Genomic DNA, 10,634 nt, shown 5'->3' on the forward strand with positions numbered 1-10,634 from the left:
CCTCTCTGTCTATAAATTACTCGTTTTCCTGGGATAAGCCGAGAGTACAGTAAGCTGTATTTATAAGTAGTCATATGATATTTTATTTTCTGCTATGGTCATTTCGTTCTGGTCTTTTTTCTTTATCCAGTAGTGCATTAACACAGTCCACCTTAACCAGTTACAGGGTGTACTACTTATATAACAAAAGTATTGGGACACCCCTCCTAATCATTGAGTTCAGGTGTTTCAGACACACCCATTGCTAACAGGTGGATAAAACTAAGCACATAGTCTTGCAGTCTCAATAGACAGACACTGGCAGTAGAGGGTTGTACTGATGAGCTCAGTGACTGTAAACATGGCACTGTCATAAGATGCCACCTCTTGTGAAAATTCTGTCCTGCTAGATCTGCCCCTGCCAACTGTAAGTGCTATTTTTGTACAATGTGATTGTGAGTGGTGTAAAGCGCTGCCACTGGGCTCTGGAGCAGTGTAAAGGTATTCTGTGGAGTGACCAATCACGCTTCTCTATCTGTCAGTCTGATGGACGAGTCTGGGTTTGGAGAATGCCAGGAGAACATTACCTGCCTGACTGCACTGTGCCAGCTGTGAAGTTTGGTGGAGGAGGGATTATGATATGGGGTTGTTTTTCAGGGGTTGGTCTAGAACCCTTAGGTGTGATGTGTAGGTGTCCCAATACTTTGGCCCACCGTTCCCATATCTGTGCACCCCTTACCTGAAGCATAATAAACATTAGCCCTGTTTTCAGTAATTATTTTTAAAAAACAATCTCCCACTTCAATACGCCACTCTGATGTGCGGCACCCCTTTGTTACATAAGTGACCACTTGTGGGAGGAGGGAACAGTGAAGAGCAGATTATTTAATCAGTTTAGCAAATTCAATGTTATTGTTTTGAAATCCCTGCTGAAACAGGACCATTAAAACCATCACATGCATTTAGAATCAGCCACTAGTCACCTGTTAAACCTGTTAGGATCCTTTACATTGTGATATCAACCCAATAAAAAGCCAAAACGCGTTACAAAACCATCAGGAACCAACAGAATTACAATGGTTTCTATGGGTATTTTCAGGAGGGATATTAAACATTTTAAAGTATTTTTCTGCTGTGGCTTAGAAACAGATTTGTCTGCCATTATTTTTGGGTTTGAAAAGGGTCGCATTGACTTCTAGGTTCAGCCACTGGAGTTGAAACTTGTGTTCACTTTCTCCCTCCAAGGGCTCATCTAACACACTTCACTTGAGCTAATAAAGTGAAGGAGGGGACATGAGGAGGCCAAGGGGACGAGGGCATTTTAAAACCAGTATTGCAACAAGAAGATGGACTCCCAGGGTCCTTAAGCAGTACCCTTATATTCCCTGCTGGACATGGACATTTTAACTCCCTGCGGTTTGGAATCACCCTTAAATAGTCTGACTATCCTGCGTAGTGCATGCAGGATAGTAAGACAATTTTAGGGAGCTACTAGGGAGATAGACCTCTGAAATCGAGTCATGCCCATATTAGGAACTCCAAGTCTAAGCGGGAGAAATGAACAGCTCTTGAACGTTCTTGTTTACCGCAGGGCAGCGATTTCTTAAAATGGCATTCATTTTTGTCATATAGAAATCCAGCTCAGGCCTGGAGTTCTAAATATGGGCATGACGCCAACTACTGAATGACCTCACAACACCACCACATCAGAAGTCTATATCTACTGTAGCTGCGTTCCAAAGCCTGGGCTGCAGCCGAAGCACTGCAGGTCTTCAGTAGGACTGTCCTATGAAGACTCCTCCTTAGTAGCCTATTGGTCACACAAATGGAACAGCACTAACAAGGCTGCGTGGTGACATCACCAGAGCAGCGCCAAACTCATGAGGGCACTGGTGAGAGAAAATGGAGCCCATTGCATTGTGTTAGTTTCTTCACTGAAATGGAGGAGATGTTCTTATGTAGTTCGATAAACTACATATTTACAAATACTTCTAATAAAAAAATGATATATGGACGAATTCTTTAATTAACCAGTGATTTTACACTTTATAAGGTAACGAAGACGAATTCAAGGACGTGAACAACTTACATTTTAAAACAAGCTCTGCTCCAACGGCTTCGTATTCCGCTACTTTCATTGTTTTTCTCCTTGCCGTCGTTTGTGCACAGCAAACTGTGGGTAACCAAAGGCTGGGAAGGAAACATCTGATGCGTCCTTCAAATCACCCAGAACAAAGGCTGCATTTTCTAGGCTGTTTATGAAGGGTCCCTCACTTTGGAACAGCCTTCTATGACGTAGCGGCCGAGAAATGCAGCCTATGTTTTGGAACGCAGATACTGTCAGAGCTGGTTTATGAGGAGTCTGGCCTCTTCCTATTTCCCTTGTTATATCAAAAACAGGACTGCAAAACGCCAGAGGGCGCCCACGAGCGAGTCCTCAATGACTGGGGGAGAATAGATGGCTAAAAATGAAAAGTCAAAATAGTTTCTAATCACTCGCCCAGAACTTTCCCTTAATTTTAGAATTATTTTTATTTCACTAAAAAAGCAAAGAAAACTCACCTGTATGTTTCCTTCTTTCTACAGCAAACAGGTTTTGGGCAGCAGGGCGCTAAAATTACTGATACTGATACTTAAGCTCCTATAACTCGAGTTTAAAACCTCTTAAAAATATAACAGCAGTGTTAAAATGTTTTATGCTGCTCTGTGTTCAGGAAATGATTGTATTTTTTTATATTCAAAAATTTAAGCATCTATAAACTATGATTTTGCTCAAATGCTCCATCTTACCCCATTCATTTTGGACTTGCTCGAGAGCGCCCTCTAGCGTTAGAGAAACCCGGAAGACATTACAGAGTGGAAATTCTCATCTCTACATAGGGATACTGGTGGATCGGGGGCCCTAAGCAACTGCTTATATGTCTGATAGCAAGAAACATCCCAGGATCCTGTGGTTCATAACAGTCCAGAGTGCCAAGTTAAAGCAAACACATGGTAGTGGTTTGGTAAAGGTTTGATTGCACTCCAGCAGTTTAACTGGAATAGTTACACAGTCCACAACTCCTAGAGGCCTAAACTCTGGGAGAGCTCGCCTGGCTGTATTTACTTAGATCCCTTAGGGGAAGAAAGCCTGGCTGCACAGTTTACCTTTGGGCATTTCAACATTTCAGCTCTTTTGTTTCCAACCAAAACCTAACAATAAATAAGAGGATTACTACAATAGTTACAGAGTTTACAGCATGCATGATTCTGAATAAATTAAATAAAAATGAACTAAAAGCGCAGACGTATTTTTTAGTTCACCAAAATCATTTACCCTTCTCTGAAGACCCTGAGGTTCCCCACTGGTGTTTGTACTGCACTCAGTATTTCACAGACAGAATGTCCTAGAGCCTCGTTCAGAGCCTCTGTGCAGCTATCTTTGTCAGCTGTCAGTCACGGGGGGCTTCTATGTGTGTTTGTCTTGGGTCAGTGTGTGTGTGTGTGGCTTTGGCAGTGTGTATAACTGGGTGTTACGAGGCTCATGCTGTAGATCTCTCTGCTGCTGTAAAGCCCTCGACCACACATGGACACCTTCTGTGAAAGACCTGCAGGTCACTGATGGCTGTTACTCTCAGCTCTAATCGCTCACTGTCAGCCTCCTCTCATTCTTGGCCTGGTCATTCTGTCTTAGTGGCTTTTTAAATGCGAGGCACCTCACAGAACAGGCCTGTAACTGACTCACTGACTCGCTCGCGTAAGCCCGGTCCTAAAGAGCCCACAGGAGGAGATCCAGTTAATATCTCTGTAGTCTCTCCTGGACAACAGTGGAGATCAGATGGTAAGACAAATGAGAGTCTGGAGGCCCCATGTCCTTATATTGTTCTTACACTTTATATTTTTCACTTATAATATTTGTGCGATTTAATAAACCAAAAACAGCCATAATTCTTTTCTACGTAACCATTTTATATCTTCCCTTAATCCCATAGAAATAAACAGAGTGTTACATGTACATGGCCTTTATGCTGATTGGCTGTCTTCTATTGTGCCTCATTCAAAAAGCAGTGCAGGCTGAAACACTCCTTATAACTTCAGCCTGAGTGGGTGGAGCTTAACTGCTGTAGGTTGAATATGCAGATATATGTAAATATATATGTAAATGTGTATGTGAATGTGTTGGTTTTTGTGACATCACAAAAACAGTGAATGGTATGTTTTGAAGCTTTAACAGCGTCTACACACTTAAAAAAAGATGGTTCTTCAAGGGTTCTTTAGTAAAGAAAATTGGTTCTGTATAGGCCCATGAACACCCAAAGAACCCTTTGTATCATGAAATGGTCCTTCAGATTGATGGAAAATGTGTTTTATATGGTTCTATATACAACCTTTTTGACAAGGGTTCTACACACTTAAAAAGATGGTTCTTCAAGAGTTCTTTAGTAAAGAAAATGGTTCTATATAGAACCACGAACACTCAAAGAACCCTTTGCATGATTAAAGGATTCTTTGCATCGTGAAAGCGTTCTTCAGATTGATGGATAATGTGCTGTAGGTGGTTCTATGTAGAATCTTTTTAAAAGGGTTTCTTCTATCATAACAAGCTCGACATCAGAACAATAGAGGAACCCTTTTTGATGCTATATAGAACCATTTTCAAAAAGATTCTACATAGAACCATTTACAGCACATTCTCCATCAATCTGAAAAACCGTTTCATGATGCAAAGAACCCTTCAATCATGCTCAGCGTTCTTTGAGTGTTCATGGTTCTATACAGAACTGTTTTCTTTACTAAAGAACCCTTGAAGAACCGTCTTTTTGCAGTGTGTAGGATGAATCAAGCTGTTCTTGTTACTGTACCTTTAAGACTCATATATGTGAATATGTATTATAACTTTTGATAAATTGGCGGAGCTAAACCAGCGAAGGCTGAATTGTTTTAATGTAAATTTGATGGTTTGTGTGACATCACGAAAACAGTGAATTCAAAACAGGCTCATAAAGGACTCGGCCTTTCCTGGACGCTTCAGAACTTTTTTGGCACAGGTGGCAATTTTTTCAGAATGACTGTACCTTTATGAAAACAATGAAGTTGATGAAAGTTAAACATTTCCTTTATTACTCATTACTCATTATCTTTGTGCTGTTTTTGATGAAATACAGGTCAAAGTAGATTTATAACTCACTGCTTTCTGGTTTTGTTTACATTTTACTTTCTGTCCCAACTTTTCTGGAATTGAATTTGTACTTTGTATAAATTATTATCATATAATGATCAGATAATCTTTATTATGACAATAACAATAATAAGTAATATGGATTATCATCACTGTTTATAAATGATAATGATATTATTATAGTTACTAGGTTTGTCTAACTTTATAAACTATATCCTTTATAGAGAAATTAGCAGTAAAATAGATTATTATTATTATTATTATTATTATTAGTTGTAGTATTTTTATTATGACCAGAGGTCATACAAAGACAGATCGTTCCGCTCGTCTCTGTTCTCTCATAAATCTCCCAGCCTGTCAGTAAAGGACCAGCTGTTGTCATGACGACGGATTCCACTCAGGGGCGCCGCTGCCAAGGATGCAGCTGCAGCTCAGAGTGAAGCCATGAAGCGCTCAGAGCTTTACAGAGGAGACTGAGCTTTAGAGCTTTAGAGTCCTCATCCTCACCTCCTCATATGAAGAAAGACTGGAATTTGGCTTCCAAAACATCAATAGTTCATAATGTGTCCGTAGGAGACTGTACACATGCTACATGGCCAAAAGTATGTGGACACCCCTCCTAATTCTTGAGTTCGGGTGTTTCAGCCAGACTTATTGCTAACAGGTGGATAAAGTCAAGCACACAGCCTTGCAGTTTCCATAGACAAACACTGGCAGTAGAATGGGTCGTACTGAAGAGCTCAGAGACCCTAAATGTCATTGCATATTGATGGTTTATGTTTAATGACAAGGGATTTTGATATTGTAACATCTGGCAAAGAGGGAAAAGCAGGAAACATAGGAAGTGCTCTTTTATTGAACCGGCAGCAGTTGAGGGACGTGACACAACCCTCCCTGGACCGATTTAAAACCCCCAACACGCTGCACTACTAATGTCCACTCATTGACAACCATTTACAAGAGATTGTCTCTCTCACTGGGAGTCCAGCGCTTTCCCAGGAGGCTCCATGTGTCCACGGCCAAACTAACCAATAGCAGAACGCTACACAGCCCCCCATTCGAAGGTCCAAACCGCCTTGGGGACCTACAAAGAGTCTGAGCAGAGTCCCTCAGGTGCACAGAGGCACGCTGCACCCCCCTGCCAAGTCTCTTCGCAGCAGGGGTTTCGAAATGTCCACTGCCTCGGCAAAACGAACATGCTGCAGACCACACTCTCTCACGCCAGTCCTCCTTGGGGCAGCCTCCTCTTCCCCAGGGTGCCGGAGTAGAGAGAGAACGAGTGCTGCGTCTTCCTCCCTCACAGCCGTTGCGGTGAGCTGCCCAGGTCCTTCCGGCAGCAGCTTGCCTTCCGCTGCCTTCCTGAAGGCCAGAAATGCCCTGCGTAACCATCGCACTCAGCTCTGCTGTCAGCTCAGAGTATCGCTGGAGAGTTGTGGTTGATGCTACCAGGCTGCCACACTGCTCTGCCAGCAGGGCCTCGCGGCCAGCTGTCTCCAGGTGTCCCTGCCGACCCTTGTCCAGGACTATTTGCTACTACCTCTTTTGCCATCCTCGACCAGGCTCTGGTGTTGGTCCTGGCCACATTGCTGTCATCTTTGTTGCCCATTTGCAGTCTTCGGCAGGGCTCTTCCTTGTTTGCCAATCATCTTTGAGTTTGTGGTGTTGCCATTCTTCTTCAGTCCACTGGGGGAGTGATCCCACTTCTGACACCAAATGTGGCATCTGGCAAAGAAGGAGATACGGGAAACATAGTGCTTTCAGGAAAGGCTATTTTATGGAACTGACAGCATTAACCCCAACACGAAAAAGAGGCCGGGGGTAATGGAGGCTGGCAAGACACACAGGGAGCGTAGAGACACACACACACACACACACATAAAGCCCACCCGCACTGAACCGATTTAATACCCCCAACGTGCTACACTAACATTGTCCACTCAGTAACAACTATTTTCAAGAAAAAGTGTCCGGCGCTTTCCCAGGAGGCTCCGTGCCACCACGGCCAAACAAATCAATATCAGAACACTACAATATATTAATTTAAAAGTGCTCCCACCTCAGAGACACAAAGATGTAGTTTTTATCATATGGCCCATTATGTTTTAGTATGACAAATTGGACAGCTAACTATGGATAAAGGAACTTAACTGCACTAACTTTTCCAGCACTGGTCACTTTTTTGTCACAAATTTTGTATTTCATGTTTTCCACTTTTCCCCGAGTAAAATACAGCCAATCTATTGTCACTATAAAAACTGCCACTGTGTGGATTCCTTGCCAAAGCTTTGGACTCTCAATTCCCAAATGCCGGGAATCGGAGAATCTTGTGTGATTATTCGCCCTCATGGCCTGGCTAGTTGGTTTGGTCCATCACACTAAGATGCCTTTTAAATGCATTTGTTCTGCAGAGCCTGTAGGCTCTATCGTAAAGATGATTACTATGATTGAACCCGCGCTTAATCCATCTTCACTGCTCGCGCACATCACCCTCTCATTCGAAATTCAAAATCTAACAGAAACTCAATGGATAAACCCAACGCTTAAACAAAGTCAGTCAGAGTGAAAATTCTTCACAGTGGTGATATTAAACTGAAGAGCTGAATGCCTCTAAAAGCTCCCCCGTGACTTTTTTACACAAACTGGCTACAAATATGCTGCCACAGGCCTGTTTCATTTATTTTTATTATAGTTTTATGATAAGCTTTTGAACTAAGAAGTATTTTTTGAAACACATTCGGGGGTCCAATGCGCCTTGGAAACACACTGTGATCCGATCACTCAGGAACATATGACCACATAACATTCGCAGCGTGAACACTAAAGCATCTACAATGCGTCCTTGACAGCATCAAAAGGGCTGCCTTATTCAGCCGCACCATCACAGCAGCTGCTTTGACTGGAGGCGCATTCGATACACATGGAAATGCCAAGTGTGAAGGTTCTATACGTCTTTTCTGCCCCTTAAGATCAGATCACTGGAGACAGATGTTAATGCCAAGTGTGAACAGGGCCAAAATCGTGAAAACTTTTCCAGTATTTTACAATCATCAACATTCCATAGAAACTCTGAAGACTCGTGTAGGTTCACTGGTGGTTTTGGATAGTAAATAAAATGTCTATATCTGTGTTGTAGTCATGGCGACCCCTGGTTCCTATCACCACCACTGTAAAGAGATCTGAATCATTTCACACCAAGCCACTCTGAATCACTCAGTTTACATCTCAATGATTGACTTATTCAGTATTTTTGGTGGAATTCCCCTTTAACGTTAAAGCAGCTTACTGAGTTACTGAATATTGTGTTTTTCTGTGAAGGAGTGATTACTGATCACTCACTTTGCATTGTTGTACTTGTCCCCATCGCTCTTCAGAACAAAGTGACGCCGAGGTCAAGCGCTACGATGTAGCACTGCTTTAGATCAAGGGACCCACGGCGAGAGGCAGGAAAGGACTTAGGAGACAGTAGTTACCATGTCAGGCTGGAGGTGTCAGTTAATGTGGAGCTAAGTGAAGGTAGGAGCACATACATAGTACAGACAGTGCAGTGACATCTCGGTTGTTTTGTCCATGTTTCTGAACATTCATTCTAGACCACTAGTTTTCTCCAGTCCTGCAGGCCCACCGTCCCTCACAGTTCCCAGTGCCAACACCAAAGGATGGTGATCCAGCTCATCATAAGACTCTTCAAGAGCTGGATCAGGTGGGTGGGGCAGTGAAGCTCCAGGACTGGACTTGTAAACCACTGCTCTGGGCTAATGAAGAAATCTGTCACCATTACAGACTGCATACATTACATTAAAAGGAAACTCCACCAATTTTTCAAAATTTCTTCGTAATTAAACAGTTAAGATGTAAACAGAGTCATTCAGAGTGGTTTGGTGTGAAACGCTCTGTTGTAGAGAAACTTACAGTCAGAATTGTTCACAGTGGTGGTGATAGGAACCAGACGTCCACCTCTAAAAGCTCCCTCACAGAAAGTTATTACACTAAATGGTTAGGAATACTCAGCCGGATGACACTGTTTAATGGTTGTTTTGTGATAAATTTTGGCCTAAAACATTTATTTTAATCTATTCATGGTGGAGAGATACATGTGGGGTGTTCTAAGGTGAAATAGTCCCCAAAGAAAAGTCTTTTTTTTCAGATTTTCCACCATTTTCCCATCAACATTCCATATAAAACTCAGTAGACTCGTGGAGGTTCACTGGTGGTTTAGGATAGTAAATAAAATGTCTATATCTGTGTTGTAGTCATGGCGACCCCTGGTTCCTATCACCACCACTGTGAAGACATCTGAACCATTTCACAGCAAACCACTCTGAATCACTCTGTTTACATGTTAAACACTGAATTATGCAGAAAACTCCCCTTTAAAGAAGCGAAGGGAACATGTCAGTGTTGTACTATGAAGCCAGGATCCCCGTAATTGCTGTAGGGGAAAAAGCTGACCTCCCCTGAATGTCATTCTATAATTTACACTCTGTGTGTTGCCCCAGTCTAGTCTGCCTTAAGGATGGTGATAAGCACATGGCTGCCCTCTCTAATGCTCCGCTTCTCTGATAAGCTACTATTACAAATTCGGGGTGGGTAACATGATGATATATAAACAACATCACAGTATGCTTTTCCGAGTAGATGATGGGGATGGTCAGCACTGAACAACTGCATGGGTCATAAAAAAATATTAAGAGAAGCTGTTTGGTAACAAGTAACTGATCGAATGTCAGCCCATAATGTCATTATCGTATTTTGTTAATTTATTTTGCCAAATATTAGAGATTCATAGTTTGTATAACCCAGAGGTGGCAACCCAAACGTTAAGAAGAGCCATTTTGTCCTTTCAGCAAAATTCAAACCACCTTGGGAGCCTCAGCATTTTATGTCCATTTTACCATCTTGGCTGTAAATACGCCTCAGTATGTCCTACTAAAGGCTAATAAATATAAAATAAATTACTTTGATCTGCTATAGCCGCTTTTCTCGCATCTCCGGCAGGAAACTTTTCTAAAAGTAGAGCAGTTTCTTATAAAATGTCTCTCAACATTGGATTTTTTACGAGGCTGAAGTCGCTTCTCATTCACCAGCTTCTTCTTTGAATTTTCCCGTTCCACCTTAAAAGGTGCATGAGGGGCCAGAACGTCACTGCTGCACCATTTAAGGTGAAACGAGAAAATTTGAACGAGAAGCTGGAGACCTTTGGTGACTTTTTAGTGTTCGTCAGTTTCTCGTTGCAGAATAAACGTATCAGGAAACCAGCTGGAGTGATTCTAAATGCAAAATAAATCCACTCCAAAATTATCGATGTTCGTCTATCTTGTTGCCTTTTCGTTAGCTACTAACTATGCCAGATTGTTATATGTGTTGCTATGGTGACCAGTAGTCTGCTCTAATCTTCAGGGTTAAAGGGTGAATTAGCAGTTCTAGAGCTTTATTTTACCGTAAAGGAGGATTATTTTAGTTCTCCCTACAAATCTAATTCTGCTGTGGAGCCACAACA

This window comes from Colossoma macropomum, unplaced genomic scaffold (genome assembly GCF_904425465.1).
Source record: "Colossoma macropomum unplaced genomic scaffold, Colossoma_macropomum, whole genome shotgun sequence".
Taxonomy (NCBI): Eukaryota; Metazoa; Chordata; class Actinopteri; order Characiformes; family Serrasalmidae; genus Colossoma; species Colossoma macropomum.